Consider the following 18,515-nt stretch of genomic DNA (forward strand, 5'->3'; position numbering starts at 1 on the left):
TTCTGCCTGTCACCACTCCATCAGCAGGCGCGACCATTGCAGCGCTACGACCGGTCTTCGCCGTCAGGGGTCCCCGGATGACATCGTGTCCGGCAATGGTCCTGCTTTCGCAAGCACAGAGTACCTGGCCTGACTGACGAAGAACTGAATACGCCGGATGATGGTTCCGCCGTACCACCCTGCTTCAAATGGTGCAGCTGCGTGGGTGGTGAAAAATATCAAAGACAAGCGCAAGAAGAGCCAGACTGCGGATTTCCGGACGCAGATTGCCCGGATAATGTTTCAGTACCAGACCACGCCCCACGATGTCACTGACTGTACCCCTTGCGAGCTCCTGCTGGGTCGGATGGTCAAAACACCCTTGGACGTCTTGCATCCGGACCTCCGATCTACAGTGCTCTTGAAGCAGCTGAAACAGAAGCTGGCTGCTGACGAAGGGTGCCGTCCCGGGCCTTTGCCAGAGTCGGGAGCTCCAGTTTTCGCCAGGAACTTCCGTCCAGGCCCACCCTGGTCTGCCGGACAGGTGGTGTCTCCTGCCAGCGCTTCATTGCTGCTCCTCCGCATGCCAGAAGTGTCCATGTGGCACAGACACGCCGACCATGTCAGGCCTCGCATCGGCCCCTGGCCAGGACCCTCGACTGCCACTTCTAAATTCCAGCCGGCAGGAGGACTAGCGGCAGCACATGTCGCTTCCTGCGGAGCACCACACACCTCGGAGACAGCAGCCGTTGTCAGTGGTGCGGCACCCGTTGGACCGGTGTCGAGCCCGGCACCACTCAGAAGGCCGACCCCTACGGACCTTCTGGATGGAGCGAGGCTGGCTCAGGCAGCACCCGGCGTTGCCACACCCAACCCATCAACACCGGTGCCCAGGCGGAGCATTCAACGGCAGTGGCCAACGGACCGTTACTCGCCTGGGTAGCAGGCACCGTCGACTTGGCTGGGACGGTGGCAGAGCCTTTTGCTCTGAACATGGACGTTTGTTTCTTTTATTTAAGAACAAACTGGGGGTAAGGGGGTGTAGCAAGCATGTCGCACCCCCTCAGGCATAATTTTCGTTCGCCGCCAGGCTCGGTTGCCTCCCAAGCTTGGCAGGCAACATTGGGCACTGCCACTCAATAAACACCGAGGAGCACGGCTGCTCGGCGGTCAGTCATTGTTCAGCCCCACCACGCTGCGGAGCGTCCGTCTAACGGGAGGTGCCTCGAGCTGTTTCTTGTTCATCAAACCCGGGTGGATTGTGACACATCCGAGAGTACACTTCCTATTCGGTTAGCTTTGATACATGCTGTCGCATGAGACAAACCTTGTTTTACAACAAAGTGTACTACAAAGACCCTGTGGAAATGCCGGTGGCGAACGACAAGAGGTTCTGACCCCGTCGATGGAGCCAGCCTTTAGGATATTCGCGCTCGTGCAACGTTACACAAACTCCTTTCGTAGCCTGGAATCTTTTCGTAAGTTTTCTTTATATCTCAGAAAATAATGTACATGCGCAAACTTTCATCAAAAATTTGTATGTAAAATATCCGCAGCGCACATATTTATATGGGCAGTTTCTTTTGGCCATTGAAAAGTGCTCCTGTCCTCGTATTTGTTTATTTGGAAAGTATTCTTCGCTGTCCACTACGTAGCTTGATCGCGCAACAAGGTGTGACATCGTCATGATCTTATCGCTAAACTAAAATAATAAACCTGGGCGTATAAAAACCGTCAACTGCAAAGGGGCCGCCAAGTTGCTACCTCCAATATTTGTGATGCTCAAATTTTGAAGAAAAAACTATGCGAGAGCTAGCATTTACACGAGCAGGTACCACTGGACAAGGTGCCTATACCGAACCCAAGGGTGCCTCGAGCTGTTTATTCTTCATCAAACCCGGGTGGATTGTGACACATCCAAGAGTACACTTCCTATTCGGTTAGCTTTGATACATGCTGTCGCATGAGACAAACCTTGTTTTACAACAAGGTGGACTACAGAGACCCTGTGGAAATGCCGGTGGCGAACGACAAGAGGTTGCGACCCCGTCGATGGAGCCACCCTTAAGGATATTCGCACTCGTGCAACGTTACACAAACTCCTTTCGTAGCCTGGAATCTTTTCGTAAGTTTATCTTTATATCTCAGAAAATAATGTACATGCGCAAACTTTCATCAAAAATTTGTATGTAAAATATCCGCAGCGCACATATTTATATAGGCAGTTTCTTTTGGCCATTGAAAAATGCTCCTGTCCTCGTATTTTTTTATTTGGAAAGTATTCTTCGCTGTCCACTACGTAGCTTCATCGCGCAACAAAGTGTGACATCGTCATGATCTTATCGCTAAACTATAATAATAAACCTGGGCGTATAAAAACCGTCAACTGCAAAGGGGCCGCCAAGTTGCTACCTCCAATATTTGTGATGCTAAAATTTTGAAGAAAAAACTATGCGAGAGCTAGCATTTACACGAGCAGGTACCACTGGACAAGGTGCCTATACCGAACCCAAGGGGAGAGATCCACGGCACCTTGAAAAGGCACCTGGAGTTTCTAAATACCAGAAAGCTTGCGTAACATGATTTATAGGATTACAATACGCTCTAAGCAATGAACTTTCAGTATAATTAGATAGGGGCGATGTTCCTACTAGGCAGTGGCAGCTGCGCCATAATACTGTGTCTAACAATAACTACTTTACATTATTGACACTTCATTTAAACATACTGCCCCGGTTTCCACAACGCTGTATATCACAGCACAGCGCATCTAGCAGCAAAGTGAGACAACCCTTCGAAAATTCAAATATACATAATAACTACACTTGCTGTGGTAACTAGCACAGAAGGAATCATGGTACTCTTGAGGGCTGTATACATAGGTGCCCGCAAAAATGACTAATTCTTGCTCACGCTTGCAACACTTACAGAATACCCGAACCAGCCGCCGGCATTGGTGAAAAGAAACACGCCTGGGATGGCATAAGCTGTGCTGAACGTATTAGCCGGATTTAGTACCCGTGCGCGACGCGTGGGGGTCTATAACAGAGCGTTAACTCACCCTTTTCTCGAAGGAGCGCGCAACCTGTGCAGCAGAGAGCCGTCAGATTCGGGGTCAGTGGTGGAAACATTTAAAGCCTGTTCTACCGGAAAAATTGTGAATAGCGAAAACATAAAATCAGACCATGACGTCATCCTGAATAGGAACAACGCGTCGTACATGTTCAATATGTCGCCAGAGTTCCGCACGTGGATGCCGCTTTTTCTGACCGCTGAAATAATCTGGTGTACGAAACCGCAAATCTTTCCCTGAAATGAGCGCCCGGAGTCGACAATGGGTCGCATAGCAACGCCTGGCTTGTGTATCTTTGGTAGGCCATAAAGTGGCCGTCAAAGCCGTCAGTAAGAAAGTGTCTGGGCTGAGGTGGGACCTAACAGGAGGCGTCAGCTCAAAGTTGCTGTTTTCCTGGGGTATCAAGCGTCAGGCCAGTATAGGTTGTGGCGTCACTAACTAATTTCAGTGTCGCCTTGGTACAGTTGCCGTTCTCAAGCAAAATACTTGCGTTTCCTTTATCAGCCGCAAGAATGACGATGTCTGGATTGCTTCGAAGCTGGTCGATAGCCTCAGGTTAATCTAGCGACTGCGTGGAGTTTGAAGAAGCGTTTCGAAGCCCAGAACGTACATTAGTAACACGTGTTCCTGTTCAAAAAACGTTCTAGAAGATTATCGGGCTTCGCGTGTAGGTAGGTGGTTTGAAACTTGTGGTGTTTGCACCAGAAAAAGCCAAATTGAATATATGGCAAGCATGGCGGTTATGCGTAAAGATTGCGGGGAGTCCCTCAAGGTAGATGCAGGGAACGATGAGATTGGCGAGCAAATTGAGTCAATAGACAGACACTGTGGCTTTCTTGCTAGGCTAAAAAAACGGAAGGCTGTGAAGACTACAAGTGCGATGTTCGAAGTCACATTTAGCAAAAACGCGCTTTTTCAGAGGCGAAAAAAAATCACCCTGGACGCCGACATTCATTTGCAAGAAAAATCGCTTTACGTGAATGTCGCCGTATAGCTGCGATGTGATGCTCGCAGGGACCCAAGTTGACAACAATAAAAGTTTTACTGAAAAGTGGCTCGTTTTCCCTGGTGCACATACCCATTTGCCTCATGGCTACATAACGAGTGAAATGTATGTTGTACATTTTTTATACGTCGTGGGCGAATTCTTTTTTGCCCTGTTCCTATTTACGTGATTAGACGCGTGACAATATAACCGTGCACAGCAAAATACCACGTGCAATATAAATGCTGGTGCTCCATGTCTGAGCTTGCCACGTTGAGCTCTGCTGGCGGGGTGCGTTTGCATAGCAATTTGCATGAATATGTTATATACTACGCTATACCATGCGATTGGGTTGCGGTACTGTCCATGGAGCCACCCCCTTACGATTTTCGCACTTGTGCTACGTTACACAAACTCCATTCATGGCCTGGGACCTCTACAAACTTTGTCTTTATTTCTCAGAAAGTGCTGTACATGTGCAAACGTTAATCAAATCATATTTACGTAAAATATCCGCAGCATATGTGTTTATATGGACAGTTTCTTTTGCCATTGAAAAATGATAATGTCCTCCTTTTTATTTGGAAAGTATTCTTCGGTATCCACTACGTAGCTTGGTCGCGCGTAATGGGGAGACATCGTCATGATATAATCGCTAAACCTATTATAATAATCCTGGGCGAATAAAAAACCGTGAACGGCAAAGGGGCCGTCAAGTTTCTACCAGCAATATTTGGGATGCTCAAATTTTGCGAAAATGTTACGCGAGAGCTAGCATTTGCACGAGCAGGTACGATCGGAGAAGGTGCCTATACCGAAGCCAAGGGAAGGGTTCCGTGGCACTTTGAGAAGGCAGGTCGGGTTTCCAAATGCCAGAAAGCTTGCGCACCCTTATTTATAGCATTGCAATACGCTCGAAGCAATGAAGTTTCAGTAAAATCAGGTAGGGAGGATGTTCCTACTAGGCGGCGGCAGCTGCGCCTTAATTCCGAGCCTAACAATAATTTTCCTTTTTGATGCATCATTTAAACATACTTCCCCGATTTTTACATCACTGCACATCACAGCGCAGCGCATCTAGCAGCAGAGCGAGACAACCCTTCGAACATTCAAGTATGTTGAATAAGTTCGTTTGCTGTGGTAAATAGCAAAGAAGAAATCATGGTACTCTATAGGGCTGTATATATAGATGCCAGTAAAAACGACTGAGCCTTGCTCATGCTTCCAGGACTTACAGGATACCTGAACCAGCCGCCGGCATTGGTAAAAAGAACCACGCCGGGAATGGCATAGGCTGTGGTGAACATCTTAGCCAGATTTTGTTCCCGTGCGCAACGCGTGCGGGCCCCTAACGGAGCGTTACGTCACCCTTTTCTCGAAGAAGCGTGTGACCTGTGGAGCAGGGACCGGTCACATTTGGGGTCAGTGGTGGAAACCTTTACAGCCAGTTCTACCGGAAAAATTGTGAATTGCGAGTTAACATCAAATCAAGCCATGACGTCATCATGAATAAGAACAACGCGTCGTACATTTTCAATAATGTCACGAGAGTTGCGCACGTGGGCGCCGCTTTTTTTAATGACTGCTGAAATAATCTGCTGTACGTAACCGGAAATCTTTTACAGAAGTGAGCGAGCGGAGTCGACAGTGGGTGACATAGTAACACCTGGCTTGTGTATCTTTGATAGGCCATAAAGTGCAGGAGCTGATTCGTTGTGACAAAGCCGTCAGTAAGAAAGTGTTTGGGCTGGGGCGGGACCTAACGGAAGGCGTCAGCTCAAAGTTGTCGTTTTTGTGTAGTATAAAGCGTCAGGCCAGTATAGGTTGTGGCGTCACTAACCAGTTTTCGCATCGTTTTGGTGCAGTTGCCGTAACCAAGCAAAATAGTTAGTAAGATCTTTATGAAGGATAGTCGGTTCATGTAAAAAATTGGGTTGAAACAACACAAATAAAACAAGGACAGAGGTAAACAAATACCACAGACAAGCGCTTCCGGTTGCGATGTTGCAAGAATAGTTGCGCTTCCTTTATTAGCCGGAAGAATGACCATGTCAGGATTGCTTCGAAGCTGGTCGATAGCCTCAGGTTCCTCTAGCGACTGCGTGGAATTTGAAAAAGCATTTGGAAGCCTAGACAGTACATTACTAACACGCGTGCAAGTTGAAAAAAACGTTCCAGAAAAGTAATCGGCCTTAGCTTGTATGTAGGTGGTTTCAACATTTTGGTGTTTGCACCAGAAACAAGCCATATTCAATGTTTAACAATCATGGCGGCCATGCGTGAAGATTGCGGGGTGTCCCTCAAGGTAGGACGAGGGGAACTATGAGAATGGCGAGCAAATTCAGTCAATAGACAGACACTGTGATCTCCATGCTAGGCTAAAGAAAATGGAGGATGTCCAGGATGAGCTTGTGAAGCGGATGGAAGAGCTGAAAAATTAGCTCCATATGTGGTTTGACGCACGGAAGACGGTAGAATAAAGATTACAAGCAGCCGACGAAAACATGAACAGGGCCGTCATCACGAACGCAAATGGAAGTGAGGATGGTACACCAGCTTTGGCGAATAAGTGCGTGGAAAGCGAGAAGCATGCGCTGTGGGCAGCTGGAAGGAGGGTTACCTATCTTGAAGGTACCACAAAAGGAAAGCGGGAACGCAAGAGTCAATGCCCGATGTCAAATTCGGATCACGCGGGAACGGTTGACAAAGGAAAACAAGAAGAGGCCTCGTTAATAGGAAACATTGAAAAGGTAATAGTCGCCGGTGGCTCAATTCTGTCTACGTGGACAGAGGGAGTTGTGGAGCGTGTAAAAGGCGAGAAAGGACTGGCAGTAGGGACCTTTCTAGGGCGTACATTGGGTTATGTGAGAGAGCTAGCTAGAGAAAATATTGCGGAAATGCATAGGGACAAAACCTTGTAGTAGTAGCGGGCGGCCTGAATGACGTGCGGTACCTTAAAGCGGCAGTGCTAGAACAGCGTTGGCGAAAGGTGTAGACGACCAGAGCGTGATGTACCCTCTGTCGCAGATTGTGGTGGGCAAAGTGCCGGTGTTCCGTGTACTTGACACTAACGTACAAAGAGCAGTTGGGCCACTAATCAGGAGATGTGGAAAGTGAGGTAAGTGAAAGGTTTCTAGGTTGTAGAAGTTAACAGGGAAGTGAAAAGGTATGACGGCTTTCGAAGGGACGGAATGCACTTCACTCACCGGCTTTGACGAGAAGTGTGCAGGCGACTTGCTGGTCGTGCATTTGCTTTCTTCCTTATGTTTATTGGAGGGGAGGGGGGGGGGCACACGGGCGCCCAGGACGCCAGTGTAAGTAGTAATAAAGAAGGCGCCCTAAGGGCACCTCAGGCTGGCATCACCGGTAACAACAGAAAAACGAGGAAAAAAGAAAGAAAAGAGCTTGACTTGCAACAGGTTACTCAGCCATGTAAGCCGGCTGAACAAAAGTGGTTAGGGATTGATGAGCAGTTAAATAGACTAAATAGGTGTATATGTGATTACGGAAGCGCACGTCAGTGACCAGCAAGAGCAACCAGTGATTGATAATCGTTTTAGGGCACGTTGTAAAAGAACAAATTGGGAAAGAAAGGGAGGGGGAGTCCGAATCTTCAAACATGCTGGAGCCAAATGAGAAAGACTAAACTCAAAGTGTCAAGATCATCTTTGGTTATCAGGCGCAGTCAACCGAAAAGACTTGTGTAGCCGTGACGTATTTATGGACGCGTAAAAAATGCCTAGAATCCGAAGTTAGTGCAATGCCTAAGCGGTGATATTAAGTGTTTCAGGAATGATAGCGGAGCTATCCTGTTGGTTGACAATAATCCTCACATAGAGGATCTATACGGCAGTACCGACAACAACGTGAATTTTATCCTAGGTTTATGTGAATAACGTAACCTCGTTATCATAAAAACGTGGCCAAAATGTGATGGCCTGATCACGCGAGTACGCAGATTTAGACAATTCCCCATCGATTACTCTCTAATGATGGAGCTCGTGATCCGTTGGGAGGACTGATCATTGATGAGGAAGGATGTAGCAGTTTAGGGAGTAGAGAAATACGCCTAATTTTGAAAATGGTATATGTTGGGAAAGAGAGCAAAGAACGCAGAATTTCCAGTGCAAGTGTGAACGCTGAACTAATAAATGTGGTTGCAATAGTCGAGGAAAACTTGCCACATGGCCAAGCAATGAGTAGGACCCGCCGTGGTTGCTCAGTGGCTATGGTGTTAGGCTGCTGAGCACGAGGTCGCGGGATCGAATCCCGGCCGCGGCGGCCGCATTTCGATGGGGGCGAAATGCGAAAACACCCGTGTACTTAGATTTAGGTGCACGCTAAAAAACCCCAGGTGGTCAAAATTTCCGGAGTCCTCCACTACGGCGTGCCTCATAATCAAAGTGGTTTTGGCACGTAAAACCCCATAATTTAATTTTTAAGCAATGAGTAGGAATATAGTTAGCTTTGAAATCTGATGACGAGAGAAATGAGGACAGTGACGCAACATGCTTGCTGGATAGGAAAAAGGAAACCAAAATTTAGCGTAAAAGGGAGGCACGGGAAGCGATCGACTAACGACAGAAGGTATCACGAGAGCATAGGGAGGCAAAAAACGCACAGTTGCCGCTGGATGAAACAGACAGTAAATGAGAAATATACTGGGAGAAAAAAAACTGATTTGAACAGAGTTTCCAGCTAAAATAACGGTGGAAGTGGAAGTTCGTTCTGAAAAATGCGCTAGAAGTAGAAAGCTGCATCTTGGATATTTTGGAATCACATTAACTTACTAGTGAGAAAGTCGGGTGCAGTACCTTATCTAGACGAGCAGGGCAACAAATTGGAAGGGGATGCCCAGTTAATTTAATTTGAAAAAGAACAGCCAAATTATTTCAAGGCCATGGCGAGGTTGTTTGTAAGGAAAGTAAGAGAATCAGCGAGAACCAGACGGGAAAGCAGCGGGTGCTGAGAAATTTGAACTGGAAGAAACCTGAAAGAGAATTCCTAAATGCACAGCCACAGGTTTAGAGGAGCTTCCCCTTTAGGCTAATTAATAGGCTTGTACCAAAAAGTAAGGAAACTTCGTTGAAAGCGATAGAAAATCAAGCTAATATTGTAGGCGAAGGCCTGACTGTTTGCGACAAAGGAGAATGAAGTTAATCTATAGAGGTAAGGTCGAAACAAAAATCACACATACATGCCGTCGACCACTACATCGGCAGTTTACAGGTTGGCAGTGCTGGCGAGTAAATAAAAACCGGAAACATGGGCAAAACAAAATGGCGTATTCGGAGAACTAAAGGATGGCTTGAAAATCGTTTGGCGTCGGCGTGATAACTTATTTGTTCTCCCTTGCTGTATTGCAATATCTAGAGTACAAAGAAGACAATTGCATGTGGCTTTATTTTCTACCTTACCGGAGGGTATCGAAATGTAGACCGCCATATTCAGGGTTATATTCTGGAAGGAGAAGGTGTAGGTCACGACTGTATAGAGCTTTTGAGGGATATTTAGCGAGAAAATGCCGTTTGCTCTGAATTATAAGAGATGAGGAGCAAACAGGAAGTTAATATCACCAAGGGACATAGACAGGGGCGCCCTCCATCAGTGCTGCTGTTCATCGTGTGTATGGTAAGGATGCAAAGGACGCTAGAAGGAATGACTATTGGTATTAGCCACTGATGCAATCAAGAAGGAACAATAGTGGGGAAACAGCTTCTAGATTTATGATATGCAGACGAGATTGTGTTGCTGGCTAACATGCAATATAATATGCAACCCCCCCCCCCCAAGAAAAAAAAAGGAAGAAAGCAAATGTACGACCAGCAAGTTGCGTGCCCACTTCTCGTCAAAGCCGGTGAGCGAAGTGCATTCCGTCGCCTTGACAGCCGTCATACCATTTCACTTCCGTGCTGACTTCCTCAACGTAGAAAACTTTCACTTATGTCACTTTCCGAATCTCCTGATTAGTGGCCCCACTATTCTTCGTAGGTTAGTGTCACGTACACGGAACTCGGGCACTTTGCCCACCACAATCTACGACAGAGGGTACATCGCGCTCAGGTCGTCTACACCTTTCGCCAAACGCTGTTCTAGCACTGCCGCTTTAAGGTTTCGCACGTCATTCAGGCCGCCCGCTACTACTACAAGGTTTTGTCCCTGTGCATTCCCGCAACATTTTCTCTAGCTAGCTCTCTCACATAACCCAATGTACGCCCTAGAAAGACCCCTACTGCCTGTTCTTTCTCGCCTTTTACACACTCCACAACTACCTCTTATCATGTACACAGAATTGACCCACCGGCGATAATTACCTTTTCAATCTTTCCTATTGACGAGATCTCTTCTTGTTTCCCTTTGTCAACCGTTCCTTTGTCAATTGACCCTTGCGTTCCCGCTTCCCTTTTATGGTACCTTTAAAATAGGTAACCCTCCTTCCAGTTGCCCACGGCGCATGTCTCCGCATACCACGCACTTTGGCGGCATAACCGGTGTACCACCATCACTTCCATTTTCGTTCGTGATGACGGCCCTGTTCACTTTTTTGTCAGCTGCTTGGAGTCTTTCTTCTACCATGTTCCGTGCATCACACCACATATTGAGCTCATTTTTCCGCTCTTCGATCCACTTCACAAGCTTAACCTGGACATTCTCCGTTTTTTTAGCCTAGCAAGAAAGCCACAGTGTCTGTCTATTGACTCAATTTGCTCGCCAATCTCATCGTTCCCTACATCTACCATGAGGGACTCCTCGCAATCTTTACGCATAACCACCATGCTTGCCATATATTCAATTTGGCTTTTTCTGGTGCAAACACCACAAGTTTCAAACCACCTACCTACAAGCGAAGCCCGATAATCTTCTAGAACGTTTTTTGAACAGGAACACGTGTTACTAATGTACGTTCTGGGCTTCGAAACGCTTCTTCAAACTCCACGCAGTCGCTAGATTAACCTGAGGCTATCGACCAGCTTCGAAGCAATCCAGACATCGTCATTCTTGCGGCTGATAAAGGAAACGCAAGTATTTTGCTTGAGAACGGCAACTGTACCAAGGCGACAATGAAATTAGTGACGCCACAACCTATACTGGCCTGACGCTTGAAACCCCAGGAAAACAGCAACTTTGAGCTGACGCCTCCTGTTAGGTCCCTCCTCAGCCCAGACACTTTCTTACTGACGGCTTTGACGGCCACTTTATGGCCTACCAAAGATACACAAGCCAGGCGTTGCTATGCGACCCATTGTCGACTCCGGGCGCTCATTTCAGGGAAAGATTTGCGGTTTCGTACACCAGATTATTTCAGCGGTCAGAAAAAGCGGCATCCACGTGCGCAACTCTGGCGACATATTGAACATGTACGACGCGTTGTTCCTATTCAGGATGACGTCATGGTCTGATTTTATGTTTTCGCTATTCACAATTTTTCCGGTAGAACAGGCTGTAAATGTTTCCACCACTGACCCCGAATCTGACGGCTCCCTGCTGCACAGGTTGCGCGCTCCTTCGAGAAAAGGGTGAGTTAACGCTCTGTTATAGACCCCCACGCGTCGCGCACGGGTACTAAATCCGGCTAATACGTTCAGCACAGCTTATGCCATCCCCGGCGTGGTTCTTTTTACCAATACCGGCGGCTGGTTCAGGTATCCTGTAAGTCCTGCAAGCATGAGCAAGGCTCAGTCGTTTTTACTGGCATCTATACATACAGCCCTATAGAGTACCATGATTTCTTCTTTGCTATTTACCACAGCAAACGAACTTATTCAACATATTTGAATGTTCGAAGGGTTGTCTCGCTCTGCTGCTAGATGCGCTGTGCTGTGAAGTGCAGCGCTGTAAAAATCGGGGAAGTATGTTTAAATGATGCATAAAAAATAAAAATTATTGTTAGGCTCGGAATTAAGGCGCAGCTGCCGCTGCCTAGTAGGAACATCCTCCCTACCTGATTTTACTGAAACTTCATTGCTTCGAGCGTCTTTTAAGGCTATAAACACGGGTGCGCAAGCTTTGCTGGCATTTGGAAACCCCACCTGCCTTCTCCAAGTGCCACGGAACCCTCCCCTTGGCTTCGGTATAGGCACCTTCTCCGATCGTACCTGCTCGTGCAAATGCTAGCTCTCCCGTAAGATTTTCGCAAAATTTGAGCATCCCAAATATTGCTGGTAGAAACTTGAAGGCCCCTTTGCAGTTCACGGTTTTTTATTCGCCCAGGAATATTATAACATGTTTAGCGATTATATCACGATGATGTCGCCCCTTTATGCGCGACCAAGCTACGGAGTGCATACCGAAGAATATTTTCCAAATAAAAAGGAGGACACTATCATTTTTTAATGGCAAAAGAAACTGTCCATATAAACACATACGCTGCGGATACTTTACGTAAATATTATTTCATGAACGTTTGTACATGTACAGAACTTTCTGAGAAATCAAGATAAAGTTCGTAAAGGTCCCAGGCCATGAATGGAGTTTGTGTAACGTAGCACGAGTGCGAATATCATAAGGAGCTGTCTCCATTGACAGTGCCGGCACTCCATGGCATCGTATTACGTAGTATATAACAGAATAATGCAAATTGCCATGCAAACGCACCCCGCCAGTAGAGCTCAACGCGCCAAGCTCAGACATGGAGCACCAGCATTTCTATGGCACGTGGTATTTTGCTGTGCACGGTTACATTGTCACGCGTCTAATCACATAAATAGGAACAGAGCACAAAAAAATTCACCACGACGTATCAAAAACGCACAACATACATTTCACTGGTTATGTAGCCATGAGGCAAATGAGCATGTGCACCAGGGAAAACGAGCATCTGCCACTTTTCAGTTAACCTTTTTTTGTTGTAAACCTGGGTCACTGCGAGCATCACATCGCAGCTACACAGTGACATTCACGTAAAGCGATTTTTCTCGCAAATGAATGTCGGCGTCTAGGGTGATTCTTTTTCGCCTCTGAGAAAGCGCGTTTTCGCTAAATATGACTTTGAACATCGCACTTGTGCTCTTTACAGCCTTTGCGTAGGAGATATAAAGAAGCTTTCGCTGTTACCGAAGGTGTTCAAAAGACTGTTCCGATTTTCTCGATAATCACACCATAACAAAGTATTTGTCAGAGGAGGAGGAGGAAAAACTTTATTTGCTCTAATTGGTTAGAAATTAGCGGTGGCAGATGCGGTCGGCCGTCTTCACGGTCTTCTTCCCCATCTGCGCAGGGTCGACGCCCCTATTCCAGGGCACCACTGAGGGTGGCTACTCGGCGAGTGTGCCATACTAGTCCATGCTGGACTTTCGGGTCGCTGCTGGAGAGCACCCTCTCCCACTGCTCCACACTCGGGTCTTTTATTTGAAGGAATTGTTGATTCTGAACGCATTCCCATGTAATGTGATATAAGGTGGGCTTGGCGCCGCACCAGGGGCAAATGTCTCTATACTGGGTGGGAAACATCTTGCTTAGTGTGTTTAGGTTTGGATATGTTCCTGTTTGCAGCCTCCTCCAAGAGGTTGCTTCATGCTGATTTAGGCTGTTGTGGGGTGGAGAGTATTTGATTCGGACCCCCTTATAGTAATTTAAAATGTCTAAGTAGCTTGGGTTGACTGGTATGGGTTCTTCAGGGTCGGTGCTTGTGGCCGCTCGGTTTGTGTGCTCTCGAGCTGCCTTGTCCGCCCTTAGGTTCCCTTCTATTCCAGCGTGTCCCGGTAACCAGAAAATTGTATGCCTGACTTCGTTGTTAGCCCTGCAGGAGCGGAGGATGTGAAGCGCTCTGCGTCCTATTCTGCCGTTCATGTAATTCCGACACGTAGTTTGCGAGTCGGTGAGTATTGTTAAAGACCTTTCGGATCGGTAGCCCTCCACTGCCGCTAGAGCTACGGCTATTTCCTCAGCTTCCGTTACCGAGCAGTCCTTCATTGACGCGCTGCTGATCTCTTTGTAGTCCTGGCTTATTACTATCGCAGCTGTCTTTACTATGTTTGTGCCTCTTTGCTTGGCGTATACTGCAGCATCTGTGTATACTGTTGTGTACTTTGATTGATTCCGCGAAGCCTAGCCTTATTAGCAGTTCCCTTCCCGTTTTGGTCTGCTGGAGTCTCATGAGCTGTGCGATACTTTGGGCTTCTTTTAGTTCTTCGAAGGTGTTGCTTAAACCAAGTGCCATTAGTTTCTCTGTCGAAGACTACTAAGGTTACCAGAGTGGATGCATGGGTATGAGCTATAACACGTAGCATTATGCGTCTAACATTTGGCTCCAATATCAGCAGAATTCATATCCCGTACCATCGCACAGATGGTTGGTTCGAATCGCTCATGCCGCAGGCATAATAACGCGATGGTCAAACCATACGCATGCATTACTCATGCTTACGCCAACTACCGTCTAGCACATCTATAACGAACGTCTCTAGAGTAGGATGACTTATGAAACGAAGGAATATCCTGTCCCTGTTCTTGTGTGAATTGTGCGCTGTGTGCCCTTTACAATGAAGTGAGCGGCATAACGAAGGATTTCGGAGGCCCTAAGCTCTCCGTTGTAAATGCGTTCAACTGCATTACACTTCTGCCACGACGGGCACGTATACGTGACGTCCCACATAGCACTTGCTCGTGCAGTTATGTGCGCTGTAGCTTCCGTTCGGCCACTGGAATTAATTATTTTCTTCCTTGCGCGACGAGTGGGAGCTATGAGTTTACCCTATTCTCACCTTGTAGCAGCTAACGCTTTGGGACGCTGTGTTAAACTTTAACACCGCCTTCGGTGTTAGAGATGCAGCCAGCGCTTATTGCGCAGTCATTTATTTCCTCGTAGCAGAATGCGACGAAGCCGCTGCGAGTCATTGAACTGCCTTCTGGTTCGGTCCTGGTTGTACCGTTCTTCTGGGGCAAAATATTCACCGACGATTACGGTACTCCCTAATGCGAAGTACATGCGTGTTTTCATTTCGCGTATATTCGCTGGCGCCGACAATCTGTCTCTCGCGGGAAATTACAAATGGAGCAAAGCCTAGGAAGACTACTCGCTAATCGGGAGATTGCGAGAGGGAATGCGTGGGTGACTCTTAGGCGATATTCACAGCAGCCGCCGCATACGGACCTCCGCTCAAGCAGCGCTTTGTTCCCATGTATGGTACCGGTGGACGCGCTCTCCGCATGCCATCGGTAAACAGACGATAGCGTGCTATTTTAGAGCCATCTCGTAGCAGTCGTCGCTAGCCCAGCCCGTCTTCCGCGGCACTACGCTTTTTTTTTCTCACGCTTTCGCCATACCATCCTTCTCCGCCTTCTGCTTCATGGTCCCGTTGCACTCTCCTCCTCGCGCACTCTCCGCAATCACCGTCTTTCACACCCTGCTGTGCTTCGCGTTCGCTCTTGTATCCTTCCCTGTGCTCGTTTGCTCGGTAACGCCGACGATCAACGAAGGAACGGGCGCCGAAGAGCTCTGCACCAAAATTGTGGACAACGAAGCGAGAAGTACGTTTCCCTCTTTTCTTTCTTGAGCTCCTTCGCCGATCGCACGTGAGTTGGTAAGTTCTCTTTCGCTGCTGGTTGTAATTTTTCTAATCTTTGTTTCGTAATTCCTAATGTCTTCGAAACTAGCCTAGTCTTCTGTCATGAGCCATTTCCCACACCTTAGAGTGACGACAGCGGTGGCTGGCGCGATGTGGGAACACGCCACTGCGTTTGCATTCACCATCGATGCACAGCAAGCAATCATGTGCCGGACGCAACTAGAGCTCGGAACAATGGTGAAAGAGAACATACCTTAAAAGGAAGACTGATGCACTCATAAGACGGCAAAACTGCGACTACAAATTGGAGTGGTCGGCTTCGTAGCCTAAGCTTCAGAGCCTTTACAAAGGCGTAGGCGAAGGCAGCCAATTCTGACGAGCCACGAAGCTTTTCCACATGAACGACTCTGTTATTAATGTTAGAACTACAAGATCATAGAAAAGCAGCGTCACAACTATTGAGACGCAAGCTCGCAGCGCACAGATTCCACAGTATTTTTTTTTCTTTCTTTCTTTGCGCCACAGGTGAGCTCTGTGTGATCTGCGTGGAAACAAATTACGTCACAATGCGTCACAAAGGTACTCGCTTTCATTGTATACCACGATGCATCAGCTCGGTGTCCCCAGGAGTTACAGTCAGTGCAAAAAGCGCCGGCGAAGATGCCCTGCGAGCATCGCGTTTACATTTCTAGTCACTGTACGCACTGTTACCTACAGAAGGCGCGTATCGCGTCTTTCCTCCTATCTGGTGAGGCCGCGATGAAAAACGACGATTGAAGTAAAAGGCCTAAGCTGCTGCAGGCGTGTTTCAGATCTGTTCGTGCGCCCAAAACTCAACATGCTTGATCGGATATGTTTTCACGTGGTACTTAGGCAACGCAAAACAGAAATAAAACTACGGAAGAAATTAAATCAACATAGGTGGCGGCAACGCCTGCTGAGCCCAGCCTGGACGTCACAATGCCATTACACTCACGCCAGCGCCTCATAAAGGCGCCACCGGTCCAAACTAAACGGGCGCCCAGTGCCTATGGGATACGAGAGCGCTGCGTCACTCCAAGGTTAAAATCTCGTCGAAAGTTTGGTTGGTTGAATAGTTTGGGTTTAATGTCAAAAATGCAACTAAGGCCACGCTGCGCCAGTCACAAGACAAAAGGAAACGCAACGTTAAAGCAGGTAGACCTGCATTACATAATAGTTGGTGTAAATAACCAGATTTCTCTAAAAAGTCGAACAGGTAATTAAATGGCACTAGGGGGTCATCTGCTACTAAGTGGGCAGGGGGTAATGGAGTACGTAAATTATACATGCTGTGTAAAAACCTCGGTGTCTGTGTGTCGATGTGTGTACATGTTAGTAGGCTGTATATGGCTGTAAAATGTTCATTGCATTTTTCGCAAGTTGGCGGGTTTTCTTTTCGGAGGAAGAAATTGTGCGTCAGCATATATCGCCGAAAGTGTTGGTCCGAGAATACGTCCATACTACCGGAATGCCAGATGTTCCAGGTCATGCTATATGACTTGCACTAATTTCAAAAGCAAATCATTTAGTTACGGAGTGGGTGCCGAGAATCTAACCAAATATGAACAGGACGTGATCTATCAATGCCATAGTCCTTAGCCAGCGCCCAACGCGGCCTCATTTGTGCTTTTTGACTATAGAAAGAAATCCTATTAGGGCACATAGCGAATTATTCATGCGAAAGCAATATATGGCTATTAACGCCAAATTCTGTCGTAGTCCGCGGCGTGACCCAACAAGCAGTGAAACACTCCCAAAATCTTCGCATTGAGGTCGTTTCTCAGGGAGGTTGCTGTACACAATTAAATGAATGCCTTTGAAAAGGAAATTCAGTAAGTGTTGGTTTTGGTGATAATGAAAACCGTGCCTACGTGATGGGAGATGACCATGCTTTCCCGGCTCCATGACGGCACCACGGTTCACGCTAACTAAAGGTGTGCCTAGTGCGCGTGTCATTGCAGTCGTCACGTCGCAGTCATCTGGCCGCCTAAACGTGACACTTAGTGGGTTCGTCGTTAAGCACGTGATGCGCAGCCAATGGGCAGGAGTTGGCGCCATGCGATAAGTGTGTAAATTACAAAGCATTATCTCAGACTGAACACCGCTGAGCGGTCCTTCGAGTGATGAAGTGTTCCCTCCTCGTGCGCAAACGAGCGCGTTGAGACCCTTGGCGTAATTGGTTTTGCCTCAGCGAGACGCATTGAGAACGCCGGCGAGAGCTTGCGCGGGCAAGAAACACCCGGACAAAGAAATCTAGCCAAAGGGACTATAGCTCTTTTGCATTCCCACCCGTAAGCCGTGTTTAGTGTGTCTGCCAACTTTTTTTCGCGCAAGCGTAGATGCCCCATCTGTCAAATCTGCTAAATAATGTTTCTCGTTGCGAGGAAAGCAAGAGGCAGAGGGCGAAGGCGCCTGGAGGTGGAGAATAGAATCGCCGCGTTCGTGCCGTTTTCGTTTCTGCTTCGACGTCGCGGTGCTAGCTGTACATGTTCGCGCCGTCCTTACGCTTGCGCGTCACCCTCGTTCTGAAATTGAAACATCATTGTAACTTTTTGTATTCTGCGAAAGGCCACCCAAGAAATCTAGTCTTGTGTTGCTGTATATTCACTGTAGGCCCGCTCTCTAAAGTGGTAAGGAAATGTTCTCTCATTCTTTGCTCGTTAGGGCTAAAGCTTTGAGACGTTGTCGATGAGACGCTACGCCTCTGTTCGGCGCCTTTGCGGCAGCATAAATGACGAATCCGACTTTCTTCATCATGAATATGCCGTTTCCTGCCTTCTCCTGGCGGTGTTCCTCGACACCCTCTAGACAATGGGCACTCCCTGGGCTCTGTTCGAGTTTTCTTGGAACGCCACCGACTTGCATCTACTTTCTACAGTGCCGCCAATGCCTCTGTCTCCTCAGCGCGCTCGACCTGCTGGACAGTTGACACAGATTCGGAAGTGCGGTC

This window comes from Dermacentor andersoni, chromosome 11 (genome assembly GCF_023375885.2).
Source record: "Dermacentor andersoni chromosome 11, qqDerAnde1_hic_scaffold, whole genome shotgun sequence".
Classification (NCBI taxonomy): Eukaryota; Metazoa; Arthropoda; class Arachnida; order Ixodida; family Ixodidae; genus Dermacentor; species Dermacentor andersoni.